The 18,480-nt window shown below is 47.2% G+C and overlaps 1 pseudogene; it reads left to right on the top strand.

Annotated features, from left to right (window-relative positions):
- The window catches only part of LOC149343986 (uncharacterized), a 72,685-nt pseudogene extending 56,277 nt beyond the window's left edge, over positions 1 to 16,408 (top strand).
- Positions 16,409 to 18,480: the final 2,072 nt, after the last annotated feature.

The raw sequence follows: 18,480 nt of genomic DNA, 5'->3' as shown, positions 1-18,480 counted from the left end.
CCAATTTATCAAGTTGAAGGCTGTGTTCTGCCGTGTGTACTAATTGAAATTTTTGAGTGGAGTTTTTCAAACGGGCCATCCTGACAGTCAAGAATCGAGCATACCTGGGTCATGAAGTGGATACCAGGATGAGCGGGACTGGAGACAGCAGAGTGAAGTCGAAATAAGCTACCCATCGTACTAACACAACTCTATTGTGCGTCAAGAAAACAAACAAATCTCTAAGTCAAGACTAACAAACAATAAATAAACGCCCGGAGGTTGCCCGACCTGGCCCCTTTCCACTGGTTTCGCTGGCGGTACTTCTCCTCTTCCTTTCTTTGTCTCTCTTCCTTTCATTCTCCAATTTTTTATACTTTCTTTTCTGAAATGCAAAATTTTCTTCCTTCTTTTTTATTCATTTTCTTAATTTTATTGCTTTAAGCCCGTTGTGTCGTATGACGGTGCGGGCAGGGCAGCTTTTTCTTATTTCTTTTTTAAGCATAAACTAATATGTGTTCAGCGACGTCCCAGATCCCTCGCTTCTAAATAAACCCGTGCTCGTCCCCGCAACTTCGTATCGATATCCCTTTTGTGCGAGCACATCATTACGTAATTTTACTGATGGCAGGCACTAAGAGCGAATGAAAATACATTGATTACGGCACTGTAGCGAAGTGAATTATTGCAACAGCACGAGCTACTGCCGCTATCCATGCTCGGTCGGCTTCCGACAGGGCTCTTTTGGTTCTGGACCTGAAGGGGCCGGCCATTTGACAGTGTTAAACGTAGACTTGTCAATGAAAAATTCGGGCTCATCAAGAGGGGAGTCCGAGGCACATCTGGCCTTAGAGAAAAAAAATCCCTATATCTCAACTCCTCTGAGCCAGGTTATACGGAGCGAAAGTCTACGGAAGCAGTGGCCCATGCCGACGCGGGGACGTTCGCATCCACTGCTCTTCTCCGCCTAAGATACCCGTGCTCCCTGTGCAGCTGCTTCTTTGGAGGTACAGCCCCCGTCAAAAGTATACAGCCCAAGGGGTTTGCTTCTAGGCTGTTCAGCGGGGCTCCCAGAACATCTAGCATTCCAAAGCTTGGGAGGATTGAGGACGCGAAGCCATTCCTCTTTCTAAAGGTTACGGTCGCTGACGATGCACGCAGCAGGCGCCGCAAGCAAACTCCTTGGGCCGTATCTTTTTGTAGGGGGGTGCGCCTCCCGTTCGTCAGTTTCGTCATCTCGACGAGCCCGCTTTTGCGAACGCAGCTTTGTGACGCCTTCTAATGAAGGGATCTCTAGAACCAGCGCGGCGCCTCCAATGCTCAGTCGAAGAACTCGTCCCGGTGACCGGTTCTGGCTCCATGTCTTTGCGCTATCTGAGACGGCGAGCGCTGGCCTTTATTCAGCAACAGCGAATCACGTGGTTAGTCACGTCACACAACTGGCAAGAGCGAACGGTCAGTCCAGCGGCGGAACAAACGGCAACAGCTGCGGCAAGTCATATGCTATGACGTCATAGCCACACCTGCGGCGAGCCTCCAGTTAAGAGGTCAAATGGAAGTACCATTTAACCTCTTTGCATGCGAGAAGTGTAGCATCCCGCTCCAAAAGCAAATGGCTGAAACCATACCTTGAGTGCATAAAAATAGAAAAAAATTGACTTCGAGCTTACTAAAATGTGACACAAAAAGAAATTCAGTAGAAACCATTTTATTCTGTGGGGTAAGTAAAATAAACAATACGTTAATTTGTGACTTGTGTAAGCACCTTCCTTGGTGAATTTGCAGCGGTGTGTCAGCACCTTTATCATACCTGAATGCTTTCGAGGGTAGCTCACGTCTATGCAGAATTGTTTGCTCTGTCAAGTTTTCAGGATAAAAAAATACATCAGGTAGCAGTGGCGTTCGAGGACTTTTAAGTTCCTGCTGCAGCTTCCCAGTTCTTGCCTCATCTTCGCAGTAAAGCGGCGAAACGAGGACATTGATCCGAACGAAGCTCAAAGCGTTGGCCAACCCATAAGAGACACTCTCAAAGGGCCCATGAGGACAACAACTCGACAAACCAATCGCACGGCTTGAAAGCGCTTTCAATATATATAGTAAGTGAAGAAAAACGTCAGAGGTGCCATATATAGAATTGAGGCGCCATGATTCTGCGAAATTTTGTAGGTTGACCTTCTTGCTGCATCCAGAAATGCCGAACTCACCCGTGTCCTGTACGACGTCAGTGCACGTTAAAGGTCCTTAGGTGGTCGAAATTACTCCAGTGACCTTTTCACCACGGCCCCTCTTTCTCCGTTTCTTCTTTTACTCCCTCCTTTATCCTTTAAGCCCACAGATATGTGAGACAGTTACTGCCTCATTTCCTTCCCTCGAAACCAATTTTCATTTTTTCCAAGCTACCTGCCCGAAATGGCATTTGCGGAGCTGGAGTGAAAATCTGATCCACAATGATAGCCGGTTTTAAGCCTAACGAACATAATTCAGAGAAAAAGCTTAGTTTCATTATTTTTTTACATTGCAGGCACTGAATGGTGAAGCACCGAGGAGGATATGCAATCAGCAGTTATTTATTTATTTGTCATGCTGAGTGTGCCGTGCGGCATAAAACGTGGTGTTAGTCACGAACGGTAGAATACGTTACAAAAACGCATGAAGCCCGGTTACGTGTAAAAAGTCACATAAGCTTCGGGCGTAAACGTTTTTCGTTACCCACACGTGCAAAGTAGAGTCATTGTTTGCAGACAGGCCTGCCTCTTGAAGAACTGGAGCGCGCACCAGTAAAGTTCCTTGACATGTACACAGTAGGTGGTGGACATTGGTGTCTGAAGCGGGTGCTTCGCAGTGAGGGCATTTGTGCGGCGCAGAAATCTTGTCACTTTGCCACTGGTTGCGAACTGCAGGCGTAAGGGCCACTCCGACACGCAGCCGCCTGAGAGAGACCTCCTCCACCCGTGATAGGTTGGGGGGAAGGGGGTAGGAACACGGCGGGGCAATAAGAGCACGTGTACGCTGCCTGAGGGAGGCTGAAGATGTTAGATGTGTCAGAAGTGGATATCTGGTGGCACATAGGCAGGTGGAGTTTGTCACACGAGATATCATATCACACGAGATATCATATCACACGAGATATCATATCACACGAGATATCATATCAGATGCGATGCTGTGGACATCTGCGCGAGCTTGAACCCACTGAATGAGTATAGGCACCAGGTAAGATTTACAAGCAGCGTGTAAGGCCTGGGAAACCCGAAGAGTACCGCGGACTTTCTTTAGATGTTTCATGGCTTCTTGTGAATGGGTACATTGGTGCACCTGGTCGGTAAAGCTGCTATGGCATTTAATATCGCGCGCAGCTCCAAAGGAAGAGATGATGAAGTTTCTTTCAGTAGACTAGGTTTGTCGGCCGTAGAGTTGAGGTGGTGTCGGGCATATAAAAGCAGAGTTGATCCTCCTGTTGGGGTTATGGCGGCCTCTGTGTAAAGAGTGCAGATGTCATGTTGCGTAGAAAAACTTTGTAGTAACGGCGGTGAGAAGAACTCCGACTTCTTATGACCAGCAGGCTTGTTTGATGTGATGTGACAGTAGTCCAATGGAGGGGGTTGAGGCGCGAACATCGGGCGAAGAGAAACTTTCCATGCTCTATTGGTTTGTCTCTGTGTAATTAAATCTTCCAGTGTGTTGAGCTGCGCATACTCCTGCAGTAGACGAATAGGAGTTGCTCGGGGTAGGCCAGTAATGACTCGCATGGCTTCGTGGTTGAGTGCTTTAAGTGTGGACCACTGTCGTTTAGAAAGTTATTGGAAATGAGCCTAGTATAGGCGCCGAGGTTGAAAGACAGAACGAACAAGTCGACGAGCTGTATCTGAACGGGCACCTCCAGAGCGATTGGCTATCCTGCGGATGAGGCCAAGTGTGTTTATAGCACTCTTGAGCATAGCTGACAGCCAAGCCGTGCCCTTGCCTGAAGCATGAACGTGCAGGCCTAGAACTGGTATGTTCCACCTCAGGAAGTGGTGCATTGTCAATAGTGAGCACTAACGGAGTGTCTTTGAAACTACGGCGGCCAGCTTTATTGCCCCATGGACATAGCAGGACTTGGCGAGGTTGAGAGAGAGGCCAGTGTTGGCAAGAAAGTAGTGGAGGATATTGAGGGCAATTTGCAGGGAGTCTTGGTGCACCTGAGCTGAGCGATTTGTGGACCAGAGAGTAATATCGTCTGCATATGCTAGAACCTACACATAGGAAGGGTGGAGAGACGGTGTATCAGAGGAATTAATGCGATGTTAAATAGAACTGGGGCTAAAACTGAGCCCTGCGGTACACCCCGATTAGAAATGAAGTGGCCTGTGGGTTTACCATTGACGCGGATAGCAAATGTTCGTTGCGAAAGAAAGGCATGAATTGCTTGACAAAGCTGGAAGGGCATGCCAAGTGATGCCATAGTGTTGAGAATAGAGCTGTGTGGAGAATGCTGTCGTAGGCCTTCGTGATGTCTGTTGCCAGGACTGTGCGAACGAGACGGCTGTCAGGTGAGCGACGTATCACGTCGTTGGCAAAGCGGTCAAGACCATCCTCAGCACCGTATCCTGGTCGGAGACCAATTTGAGCAGACGAATATTTCTGATGATGGTCGAGCCAGCAAATGATTCGAGTGGCAAGCAGTTTTTCATAGTTTACAAAATAGTTGGGGCAAGAGAAATCGGTCGTAGGGCTCCAAGAGGTGTGGTTTTCCGGGCTTTGGTATCGGAACAACCACTGAATGTTTCCACTCGGATGGCATTTCACTGGATGTCTAGATTTGGCAAAAAATTCTGAGAAGTGAATTCAATGCTTCACCTTCCAGATTCCGAAATAAAGCATAAGGTACACCGTCAGGACCAGGTGCAGTGTTAGGGCGGATGTCTTCAATGGCAGCTATAAAGCTCAGCCATGGTGAACGGGGAAAGAACTGAAGGGCAGCTTGCGAAGCGAATTCATTTGGAGGAAGACGAAGGGCAAGGCGAATACTCTCGGCATAGTCTTTAACGGACGGCTTGCGTTCCATGGAATGAAACACACGCCACAAGTGGCGGTTGCCGACAGGGGTGTCGAGTTGAGAACACCACTCTGTCCAGCGCTTGTGCAGAAGGCGTTTAGAATACCGACGGGCTTTAGCTGTGACCTCTGAGCCGATAGCGGTGTACGCATGTATATATTACATTGTACATGTGTCAGTGTAGTGCTCAAGTGTATTAAACATGCTTTATGTGTACACTATGTATATATAGGGCGCCGCTGGTGGCGGTAGCGATGACGGCAACCAAATATGCGGCACCTGGCGGACGCCGCTCTCATGTGTAAATATCTCATCTCAGCATGTTTATAGACATATGTAAATAGTTCATTGTGTTTAGGTGTTTATAGTGTTTGTGTTTGTTGTGTATAGTGTTGAGTATGCACCTCCCCAATCAGCAGTTCATTTGGTCTAAACGAAACCGGGAGTTTTCGTTGCTTTGATTGCCCTAGGGTGGATATACAACCATGTCTGCATATTGATGAACACGCGGTTAATCTTTTTATTGTTTTCTTATGGTTCAGTATTGCTGTGCTCATCAAGGTTATTTATGAAGATGCTGAGGCCCCGTCCATTCCATCCGCCCGGCCTGCCTCGGCTTTAAAAGCTTGGAAGACGCCATGTTGAGATTTCCGCGCATTAGCCTAAGACTTCCACACATGCAGTCCATGTGTGTCTCATTCAGCGGCCCTTCCCCAAGATGGCGACTGGCTGGCAATGAGGTCCCACGAACAACGTGGCCTTCGGTCGGTCTCGGTCAGGCCTCTTCACCCTGGCCAGGCCATCAAGTGCACTACCGTGCTTAAGTTCCGGCTAGCTTTGCAGGTAAACGGCTCTCTAAACACATCTGGTGAAACAGGCTCACCCTCGTCACCGACACTGCACAAGCAACGCGTATAAGAAACAGCTTAAGCAGGACACCAGCCCTGACCTTACTCCAACGAAGAACGTTTCACAGACTGATTGGAGACATATGGGTTTTTAAACCTAGGCAGCGATCACTACATACTGCAGATCATCCGAGCACAATCTACGCGCGCAATTTCGATAAAACCGGGAGCAGAATTTGAGACAAGACAATGCCTGCTACAAGGGGTTGACGTCCCAAATTAAACGGCCCATGGCCCTCAGCGAAAAGCTTGTCGCTGCAGAACTTTTAAGTGAGCCAGGCAGTACCGAAGGCTCCACCTAAGGGAGGCGTATCAAAGTTACTAAAAACGCTGGCTAAAGCAGATGCATGATCGCACGCTGAAGCGTGAAATGCCACACACACACTACAACTCGCAATGGAGCATTCCGCCAACCTGACCTCGCAGCAACAAAATCAGCTCTGTAACCGCCTAGACGGAAACACCTGGCCACTCCTACGTCCAGCTCCTAACCCACAGAGAACAGCAAGAAATTACTCACTCTTACACACTGTCGAGCAGCAGGGCGTGGATCGATCGTGATTCCACCTTCATTGTCACCTACTTCCCAATTTTAAAGCAACAGTCCATCATATACCGGAACTCCAAATCAAGTCTTGGATGTTCCCATAACGGAGGCAGAGGTATGCTGGGCTGCACTACAGCAGCTACGCACCACCTCAGTGCCGGGCCTGGGCAGCATTACAAACATGGAAGTCGCCCAGTTATGTTCATGCCTAAGCCAAACAAACCTCTTATGCGAACACAGGCCTTCTGCGGACACATAAAGAGCAGCGACAAGCTCTGAACGCTGCATGCTGCTGTCCTCCTCCCTTGGTCGCTTCATTGTAGGGTACCTACCTACCCACTGTTTGGTCACGCCGCTGAGAAGCTATACACCAGGTTCTATCAGAGTAGCACCACGGGCGTGTGCAGCGCTGCTCTTGATGGCGACCTAGCGGTCATGCGGTTCTCAACTGGGAGCTCTCCGGTGAAAATACAAACTAGCAAAAAAACAGCACAGGATAAGAACAAGATATAAATTCTGCAAGCGTCCCTGCTGATGATGCGGTGGTGTGGCTATACCTTTGATAGATAGATAGTCGACAAAAGCAACGCCAATGTCGGTCGCTCCACAGAGGCCACGAGGTGCAGGCTCAGCGCACAGTGGTTCTCAACACAGTCGTCGCTTCTCGATGGCCATTGAAGCCTATCGGGAAGCGCTCCTAGATAGATGGATGTCATGCACCATTTTCGGTGCAAGGGACTGTGGCACTGCGGGATCCTTTGACAGAACGGCTCGGGGAGAGCTACAAACTAGACGGTGGCCAATCGATTCGCAGTGAAAGCAACGGCAACATCCGAGACATAGCGACCTTGTCTTTTCCAATAAAAAGGTTATCCAAGCGAAACTCGCCGCACAAGCCATCCGCGAACAGTTCTCGGGAAGCAGTCCTGAAGGCGCTCAAGGTTCAAAGTTCTGGGAAAGCATTCGGAAAGAAGAATGTTGGTGGCAGTTTGTTTTTTTTTAATACCAAGAAATAAAACAATGGACATGAAAGTAATGCAGGTGACAGTAATAAATTCGTTTCATATTTCACAGACCATTGCGCGAAGCGTCTGCGCCTTGTGTTATCATTACGCGGGTATTTCATTCGCGGCTCCCACCAACGTTACTAGTTGGCTGCAGGTCTGCCAAGATCAGCACCGGTCGTGGGCAAGATGTGTGGAAGAACGAGTTGGTTTGTAACCGTGTCAACATTTTAGTATTGTTTCCATTATAACTGCGCTAATTGTGCATTCTTTTGAGTTTCATTGTGCTGTATTCTGGTATCACTGAAAATGCAAGAATAGCTGCTGCGCGAAGGTGTTAAATGGGCATGAAGCCATGGCACTGCCATATTTGAAACTGGTCATCTTCGAGATAGGCGTCATTGATAAAATATCTGAGCTGAAACTATTTAGCTTCGTTACTTTCGGTCTGAAAGCAGCTTCTCTTCGGTGCCTTATGCGAGCATTATTTACCAAAGCAACACCGTTTTTTTTCTAGAACCTTTCATAGCACTAACAGTTGCCCATCCGGTCCAGCCAGCGCAACCGGTCCTTGGACTGGTCCCCTGTTTTTGGGAGTAATGAAAGAGATCACCACCACCATGACACGGATTGTTCTGACCTACTGAGTTTTATCCGGAAGCAACGTACAAAGAGAATCAAAATTTCACAAATAACTGTCTTTTTCAGCCAAGCATTGTGTAAAAAAGCTGCATGAAATATCTGTAAACGCCTGATCAATTCTATATTCCGCTTACACGATCATTAATGCTACGAACATGGCAATAATAATGAGCAAGCCAGTTCGTCGCCTATGTCACTGGGAGTCGACTCATAACAGCCATGAGTTGATTTTGTTCGACGTAAAGGCGGATGCATATCGAAATTCGGTTGGCTTGTTTGTGTGGAAGACATACACGAGGAAAATCTCTTAATATTCGCGTGGGGCAGAGAAATAATTTAAAACTGAACTTCTTGTCTCAGCCGGTTGGGTTTGTTTCAACAGCCGAGGAATGGCTATGACATCACACGTGAGTGTAGGTGTGTACGTCACGTGTTGTATAAAAAAAGAAGTGTAATCGCTGCTTCTTTAGTTTTCATTTTGGCTGTTGAAACATGCTGGCTATAGCACTGCAGGGAATTAACAACAAAGCAGCGTTTATCGAGGAACGTGGCTGTGCATGGCTCTTTTACGGGCAACGCGCTTGCGCGTCCCATTAAGGGCAGCCCGCAATGTTCCCCGCAGTCTCCGCTGGTCTGGAATGTTGTAGCTGTCTGCTGTCGGCTGTGATACAGCATGGGGTGTCGCGACAGGCCTAAGCGGATGAAGACGTCATCATGGTGCCTGGGGCCAACCGTAAGGTCCTCCAGAGTTGGGCAGAGAATGCACTTGGCCGGGTGGCGACGTGGGCGCGGATTAACTCATCGGGGAGAGGAGAGTCTACGCCCCATTTTCTCCTCTTCGTGGAGATAGGGACGGCGTTTGCCCACCATCTGACTTTTCGGCGCAGCCTTTTGTCTTTTAAGCCGGCCACCCGGGTGTTCGGCGTGGTATTCGACCTGGCCAACAGTTAACGCCGTTTTTATGACCACCTTAAAAGCAAGCCGAGCAGCTCTTGTACACCTGGGCGCCTTTCTGCGGCTTGGTGGCTCGCCAGTCTCCAGGCTGCGGACCCCCTGTCGTCGTAAATAGTTCAGTAAAACACTTTTGCAGAAGCTAGTGGTGGACCTGGAGACACATATTCAATTCAATTCAATTCTTTTTATTATCATTTCTTCAGCACAGTACATATCATGACTGTCTGGATCCTTAGCCAAAGGCTAGTTATGGATCCATGCAATAAAAGCAAAGATATTAGTGAGGACAAATGCTCTCTATATGCATGCCAAAATAATACACATAAGAATGGTGGAAAAATGCAAAGCGTACAAGCAAGAGCGTTCAAATTACAGAAATACAAGAGGGCTCACTACAAAAAAAAATAGAAGAGTGTGCAAAAAACATGAAGGCAGGAACAGCATTCTATATACAAAATAAACGCAGTTGCGTTAGAAGTGATTATTCAATGACATATAAATGGCAAACCCAACATAGACACTACAGAGAATAATAAGAAACAATCACAAAGCGATTTGCATTGTAAATCAGGTAATTATTTGTGACAGAAAAAAGGTCTTCAGTGAAATATAAGGATTAGACGTTGCAAAGACTGCAGAGGGGATTTTATTCCAAGTTTTTACCCCTTGATACTCGAAGCGGCGCTGGACATAGTCATTGCGAGATGTAGGAACCAGAAATCTTCCCTGTGCTGCTGAACGGCTGTTAGTTGGGGCTCTATGGAATGTGTTCAAAGGAAAGGGGGAGGTGCCGGAGAGGACTCTTAGTACGAGTAGTGCAACGCGAAAATCTCGAAGCTGCAATGCCGGCATTATTTGGAGTCTAAAAAACAAAGGGCGAGAAGGCGTATACGGTGTTGTACAAGTCATTATTCTCAGTGCCCGCTTCTGCAGGCGTAAAACAGGTTCAATGTAAGTGATGTAAGTGAACCCCCATGATTCTATACAGTAAGTTAATTGGGATTGGAAAAAGCTAAAGTATATTGTTTTTAGTGTGTGTATTTCGAAATGTCGCCGAGCTTTGGCCAGAACGAAACATGCATAAGATAGTTTGCTGCGCAATTTTTCGATATGCGGTTTCCAGTTTAATGCAGCGTCTAAGATTACACCCAAGTACTGAATAGTTTTAACTTCTTCAATTTCTTTATCTCCTATCGATATTGCGGAGCAGGTATTCTGGTATTTTTTATAAGGGGATGCAAATATAACATATTTAGTCTTGCCTATGTTCAAAGTGAGTCTATTTGTTAAAAACCATTTATTGACTCTTTGAACTTCTGAGTTTAAAATATGCTTGGCTGTTTCAACGGAGTTAGCAGTCACCAACAATGAGGTATCGTCGGCGTACATAATGGCACGGGTATTTATTAGGCAATCGGGTAAGTTGTTTATGTAGAGTGTAAAAAGTATAGGCCCCAGTACTGAGCCCTGCGGAACACCTACGGAAATAGGACGCGAACTTGACGCGTGTTCGTCAATAATAACACACTGCCGTCGCCCAGTTAAATAGCTTCTAAATAAATCGAGTGATACACCTCTGAACCCATATCGTTCTAGTTTCTTGCATAAAATATCGAGATCCACAGTGTCGAATGCCTTCTTAATATCCAGGAATACACCAACAGAAATATTGTTATTATTGAGTGCTTCATTGATTGAGTCAGTTATAGAAAGCACAGCCGTGGTGGTCGATCTAAATTTCTGAAAACCATGTTGGGACGTTGACAGAATTGCATTTTTAGTCAGGAATTGCGTAATTCTTTTAGCCAATAGTTTTTCGAAGAGAGTGTTGATACAGCTAAGGATTGAGATCGGCCTATAGTTTCCGAGTTCATTAGGATTCCCACTTTTGTAGATAGGGACTACCTTGGCGAGCTTCAAAATATCAGGATAGATGCCGGACAGAAACGCTTTATTAAATAAAGAGGCTAAGGTGGCAGCTAGGACGCCACTGTTGTTTTTAATTATGGAAACCGGAATACCATCGAGATCCGTGGCCTTAGTGGCATCCATTGAATTAAGTGCACTCATTACTTCGTCACTGCTTATTTCTATAAAACCGAAGGTCTTTTCAAGATACTCAGGAAGAGAAGGTTCGTCTGTGAGACCCATACTTAAACGTAAATCAGCACCCACTGAGCAGAAATGATCGTTAAACTGATCTGATAGCAGGTGTTTATCTGCGGAAAGGGCCAGGTCAGGAAGTATTCGGTTTGATGAAGTAGGCTGAATTATCGAGTTCACTGTAGCCCAGAGTTTCTTAGAATTGCCGGCGCATGCGTTTATTTGGTTACTAAAATATAGCTTCTTCTGTACACGCATGGTAGCAACAGCTTTATTTCTATGAATCTTATACTGAGCACTATAATATGCGTTCCCTCTGTTTTGTTTCATTTTGGTGTGCCAGTGATCGCGCGTTTTTATCATGTTTAGCACAGCTGCTGTCATCCAAGGGCACACTGGATGTGTATAGTACGTTTTTTTCTGCGTAAAACTACAATCATTTATCACAGCTTTAATTCTATCGACAAGGCTGCAGCAGTGTTCATTGGCATTCATATCGGCGAGGTCTGCAAAGCTCATTTCAGAAAGCCTGAGTGCGCATTTTTGATAGTCAATTTTCTTCCTATGTTCGCACGTGCTGTCAGAAGTTCTACGTCTATCTCTATCGTCTACGCGGTATAAGAAGGCAATCGCGAAGTGATCTGCCACTGCTGTATCATATGCCCCAGCCAAATAACTAGGTGGCACGAAATTGCATAGAACATGGTCGAGGCATGTCGAGCTGGAACCTGCGATTCGGGTCGGAGTAGAGATAAGATTCGTAAATCCATATGAAAATAACAAGTCAGTGTATTCACTGTGGTTGGCACCTAAAGTATCAATATTAGTATCGCCGACGATGATTGCTTTTTTGTTCATATCGGTTACGTGTATAAAAACAGATTCAAGATCATTCACAAACTTACTGCGATCTGCGTGGGGGGCTCTATAAACAACACCAACCATGACACCTTCAAGTTCAACAAATAGAAATTCCGAACTGCTACTGACGGATGCGTTAAGAAACGGACATTCGCAGTGTACAAGGGCCTTTTTAATGTACAAACCTACCCCTCCCCCTTCATTGTTCGAAATGCGGGGACGGGATAGAAATACATAATTGGGAATGTTATAGCTTTCACCGGGCATCAGCCAGGTTTCCGTAATGGCTATAACATCGTAAAGAAAGCTGTGCTCTGCTAGAAACGTACAAAGGCCGTCAAAATTTCTAGCTATGCTCCTTACATTGCAATGCAGTATGGGTGCGTGATTCATTTGACGTGAAAAATTTATGAGTGGTTCGTACAGTCAGCATTTTGAGTGAACTAGACTATAAGGCCGAGGTCGGCCTCAGTAGAAATTCGGATCACGTCCGAGTTGTCTGCTTTTCGCGCCAAGATCCGGCCACGAGATACCCATGTATACTTCCAGTTGTGAAGTTTCTTCGCCGCTATAGCCCTAGCAAGCAACAATTTATACTCTGGGCAAAATGTTCGTTTACGAACACGGATGTTGATCCAGAAATGCCAAGCTCCGATGTGATTAAGCGAGTTTTTTTTGCCGATTCGAGCAGTTTATCACGGGCATCACTTGACCTGAACTTAACGATGATATTTGATTTGTTCCTGTCTTTTGTTGGCACTCGATGCACGAGGTCAATACCGTTCACCGTTATTTCTGCTCCAACCTTCGTGGCAAGAGCGGAGACAATGCCTGTCAGTGACTCGCTGTCAGTAAGTAGGGATGCCTTTTAACTCGAGGTTAATTCTCCGACTGTACTGCTGAAGTTCAGTTAGCTCTGCTCTAGTACGCTGCAGCTGTTTCGAAAGTTCACTGTTTTCATGCTGTAGATAATTCTGCTCTTCCTTAAGCTCGCTGAAAGGATATGAAAGGACCCACAGTAGAAGAAGAAAAGTAGTTCAGTAAAACACTTACCGGGGTAAGTTGGAGCAAGTTGGTGCAAACACGTAAGCACATGCACCCTCCTTGCCCCGTTCTACATGCTGTAATTGTCGCGCTTCAATTCTAGAAGCTTCACACAGGACTTGTTCAGCGTAGCTTTTGATTTTTAACTGGTGAATTTGGAAAATTATAGACAGTAACGCCGAAAAACAACTCTTTGAAAATGAAAAAAATGTGTAACCAAATGTCAAACAAGTGCGGCAGTAGTTCATTGCAGCCTGAGTAAATTTTTACCACAGTGATAAAAGTTTCAAGGTAAAGAAAGCAACACCTACTATAACATGTACAGGACCCGTGACGTAACACTGATTACTTGTCTCTGCTTTCCGCAGTCGCCTTGTTCGCCACCACTGAAGCTAGTATCACCTCTTAAGGGTGGCCTTTAGGCCCTATCGTCCCGCCGACATGAACAGGTGTTTTGCAGCGACAGCTCCACTTCCCGCATACAAACATTGAAGGTTGTCTTATGGCGTAGGTATGACCTTGATGCGGCGTTAATAAAATACAGAAAAAATTCGCCGTAGGTGCGAATCAAACCCCGGCATCCGACATGCGCGAGATTTCAAAAAACCTAACCATTCTTCAGAACTGAAATCGAGTGGATGTTGTTAGCGTTTGTCTAAAGTTACAGGACCATTTTTTTGCTCGTCCTACTCGAATAATTAGACGAAATAGCTTGAAAGGTTCATTCAGCCGGCAGTAGGAAAGTTGTGGACCTCCACAAATATTGTCCTACCCAGGCACTTGCAACGAGTTAGACTCAGCGTGGTAAATTCGCCTTGCGCTTGGTTCGAAGATAAGAGCCAGTAGGTTCAGGCGGCAGTTGAAAGCGTGGCTCCCGTTTCTGCGGCGATAATGGTGCTCTCACGCTAGCAAAATGCATGCGGAGGAACGATGACAATCCGATGAGTTCGAATTTGGGAGCAAGACCTCAACAAGCAAAGACGTATTATAACAAGCTTGATAACGTCGTGTGAATCACATTGGTTTTCACGAAGGAAAAATTACAAATGCACACAGAAGGTTGCTTTAATTTCCTGGTCATTCCTCCTCGGCAGAGAATTTGTAATTTTGATAGTACTTACGTGCGTTTTCCACGTCGTACAAGAGTTCACAGAGATGGCTCTTTTCATGGATAACGGTTGCAGAGATTTTCGCTGTGATGTCTGTCTAACGAATGTGTTCAAACAAGTAGCCATCTGCCTTTAGCGCTTCCGGTGTAGTTTAGGTACCGCTGAGCAGTGAGCGTGTGGTCAAAAAATATGAGGCCAATTATTCTTCCGCCAAAGATACCACAACAGACACTGAATAACCATTGGTACTGGTGTTTGTCTCCGCCACCCAGAGCCAAGATGTCTCCTTCACTGATGGTGGTAGCCTTTCTGTGCCGCGTCTTCTTGAAGGTACCCGTTTCTTTGAGCGTCAAGTAACTCCTCATAATTTGTATTTGCGCTAGGTCTTCCCCCACACTGCAAATTTCGGTAAAGGTCGGCAGCTTTCCACTTGGCGCCCCGTGCCACTCCGAAGGCTAAAACCATGTTCGCCCTCTGCGCACTTGAATACGGCATGCTTTAGGCACTGCAAATTCTTCGAAGCGGTTGCACACGGCACGACAGTAATAGACAGTAGAGCTCACATGCATCCATGCCCCGTCTCGCAAAGGTTTCAGATATCTGAGGGAATGGCGACGATCATGGCCTCATTCGAGAAGAAACTTGCGTTTCCACTTCCGCGAATGGCGACGATCATGGCCTCATTCGAGAAGAAACTTGCGTTTCCACTTCCTTACGCAGAGAGGGCCCGACTTCCGTCCAAGATCTGAGAATCGCTGAATTCGTGACACCCTCGTGACATTTTCACTAGCGCTAATATAAAGCGCTACGAGCAAAAACAACAGGCTTGACTGTTCCCACCACCCAGCAGTCGCACCAACTTACACTTCGCCTCTCTTATCCCCAAGACTGCTAATGAATGGAACCACCTTACCGCTTCAATCGCCTCCATTACAAACGCCGACTTGTTTAAAAATGCTGTAATTGATTTTACATTGAAGTGCTGCGTTACCTGTTCTGTTTTTGTTGTGTATCACCCCCTCCTCTCTGTAATGCTTCGGTCCTAAGAGTAAATAAATAAATAAATAAATCTACATGACCCGTACATGACAGGTGCCATACGCGTGCCAAAGATTTCGGCTTCCCATGAAAACCGGGGATTGGCGACATTTGTGACTGCCTTGGAGAAGAGATTTGTCCATCAACATGGCGCAGAAGGGAGGCCACGGCTCCTGTTCAGCATTTGAGAATGGCGAAGATCGGCTGCTTTGCGAAGGGGGGGGGGGGACAAGCGCCCTCGGACTACCCTAAGTCGACCGTCAGTGCAACCTTCTGCCAGGCAAATATGATGACTGCCGATGTAGTCTGCGCAGTAGGCGCGCTTTCGGGATTTCACAGCTCAGTGAGAACAAGACGTGTTGGAAAATAGTCGCCACTCCCTTAAGGCCTGATATTGTGTATCACACGCCTACAAACATCTGCATAAGTGACGTAGGCTGTGACCGTTACGACTGTTATCGAGCTACAGAAATGTGAATTTGCGAGGTGAAACGCATATTCCTCCAAATGACCACACATCATTACAATGTTCAGCTTACTGGCGACGCGCAGCGTTCGCTGTTTCTGAAGAGGATGCTCAGGGCCTCTTCGATTTCTTGCTCGAAGTGCTTACAAGCGTGCCACACAGCGCGTAGATCCACCATGGCGCGGCAGGCGTGGAGGCCTCGATGCGGCAGGTACTTGGGGTTATTTATTCCTTCTCTGCTCTTGCGCGCATGTTCGGGGTGAAAAGAGTGTGCGTGAGGGCCAAGCACATCACTTGCCTTTTGCAGCTGGGATCAGAAGATGGAGTACTACAGCGGCTATTCACTAAAGGAACTGCGGGCATTTGTAAGACGTATGGCCAAGCTCACCCTAGACGCAGCTGAAAGTGAATACAAGGTGCGTATATTTCTGCCATTTGTTCGGCGCAGATGCAATTTATGGAATAACAGAATGTTATGGTGCTCTGAACTTAATGATGATATCGTTGATCTTGTGTTAAAAGTTTACCTTCGTTGCTCCTTGTCCTGCGTGTGTTTGTCCTGTGTGACCGGTGTGTGTTTGTCAAGAATATTTTGTGTTGTGCTCTGTTCCAGGCTTTGTACGACAAGTATAAGGTAGACTGGTATGGCAACGTCGGCCGCTTCTCGAAAACCAAAGCGTCGAATCTTCGCCTCATCGCAAGCGGAATCTACTGATGAGCATGCTGTCACGTCCGATTACACCACAGTCTGCTGACACGGCTGGCCTAAAGGCTAGCCTATCGAGCAGTGCTCTTTGTAGCATGCCATTTCACTCTTCTCAGTTGAGGTATAAGCGGAGTGCGATTACTGTATTTGAGTTTAGCTATACTGACATTACTTCCTGAAAAAATAAAGTTGGAAGCAAGTTTTACCTTGCATTCTGTGACAACTTTCTTACCTCGATAGTACGCCTGCAGATCTTTTGCGGGCAGTGCATTGTTGCGCAATTGTTGGCTCTCTGGCCCATTCAGTTCTTTCCGAGCGTGCCGCCGTGCAAGGGCAGCTGGTACTACTGGGACATAGTTACTTCACTGCAGTCCATCTCCGTCAGATCGTAGCCTCTTAAGGAATGCGCATCGTTGATGTCATGACGAAAGCGGGAGCAATGACTACCAGGCTTGTAGTGCAGAAGATTGGCGAACCTTTAATCAATGAAAATGAGAGGAATAAGAACCAGTGATATATATACACGGTCAGAGAATAGTTGAAAATTTGGTGTGCCAACTTCAGCACATTCCCAGGCTGAGGAATGTATGAGGTGCGCGCAAGGACTAAAAAAAGGCTTGACGGCTGGTGAGCGGCTTGCCAAACGGTTGCTCGGCTTTGGAAGAGTCGCGGTCATTGAAATCCAATATGTGAGACTAAATAGCAGGGGTATCTGTAGAAGGAAAAGGCCGTCAGAAAACGCGCTTTTTTAATTTTACAGTGCCCTATTCGCAAACGAAAGGAGTTCGGTCACTATTACTACGATTGGACAACGAAATGAAAGAGTGGTTAGAGAGTAGTGCGAAAGCATCTCACTAGCAGTCCTGAAAAATCCCATGGGTCTCTGAAGCCTCCACCCTTGATCATTTCAGTCCGAAAGCACTACTAGCCTCCCACATCGCAAAACCCGAAAGTGGACGTCAAAGCCTCTCACAGTACCTGCAGAGAAAAAATATCGCCGTGACGGGGCTTAGAACCCGCCGCGGTGTGTTTGCCGGCGTGTGCCACCGAACCCGCGTTCGGTAGCAGTGCTACAGAAGAACGCATCTCAAGCTTGTTTTTATATATCTGCAGCATGCTTTCGGAACGGACGTGAGGAGCGTGGGTCGAAGACAACATCGCACCGTGAATATCTGCACGTGTCTGCCCTGCCCTCTGCCGCACTGAGTCAGGCGCACGGCGACCGCGCATTACCTTACTTACCATCTGACCCCACGGTGGTTATAAGAATACCGCCCGACTACGTCCGACCAGTTAGGCGGCAGTGCTCCGGAAGCACACATCTCAAGCTTATTTTTGTATATGTGCAGCCTTCTTTCGGAACAGAAGCGAGGAGCGTGGGTGGAAGACAGCATTGCACCCTCAACATCAATCAGCACGTGCCTGCCCCACCTTCGGCCGCAGGGAGACAGGGCGCATCCGCGAACCATCTGACCCAGCCTGCGATTGATTATAAGTATACCGCGCAACTACATCCGACCAGTTCGGCGGCAGTGCTCCCGAAGCACACATCTCAAGCCTATTTATGTATATCTGCAGCCTTCCTTCGGAACGGAAGCGAGGAGCGTGGGTGGAAGACAGCATCGCACCGTGAACATCAGCACGTGCCTGCCCCACCTCCGGCCGCAGGAAGACAGGCACACGGCGACTGCGCATCCGCGAACCATCTGACCCCAGCCTGCGGTGGTTATAAGAATACCGCGCGACGACCTCCGACCAGTTCGGCGGCAGTGCTCCAGATGCACGCATCTCAAGATTATCTTTGTATAACTGCCGCCTTCTTTCGGAACGGACGTGAGGGGCGAGGGTGGAAGACAGCATCGCACCATCAACATCAGCACATGCCTGCCCCACATTCTGCCGCACGATGACTGACTGCCACGCGGCGACCGCGCATTATCTGACCATCTGACACCCTACCTGCGGTGGTTATCAGAATGCCGCGCGACGATCTCCGACCAGTTCGGCGGCAGTGCTCCGGAAGCACGCATCTCAAGATTATTTTTGTATATCTGCAGGTGAGACTAATCTGTGTTGTTTAT

Source organism: Amblyomma mixtum, chromosome 5, assembly GCF_055824585.1.
Source record: "Amblyomma mixtum isolate Tamu chromosome 5, ASM5582458v1, whole genome shotgun sequence".
In the NCBI taxonomy this organism is placed as follows: domain Eukaryota; kingdom Metazoa; phylum Arthropoda; class Arachnida; order Ixodida; family Ixodidae; genus Amblyomma; species Amblyomma mixtum.
Note: the sequence above shows the minus strand (reverse complement) of the source record. Positions and strands in the feature narration are given on the sequence as shown.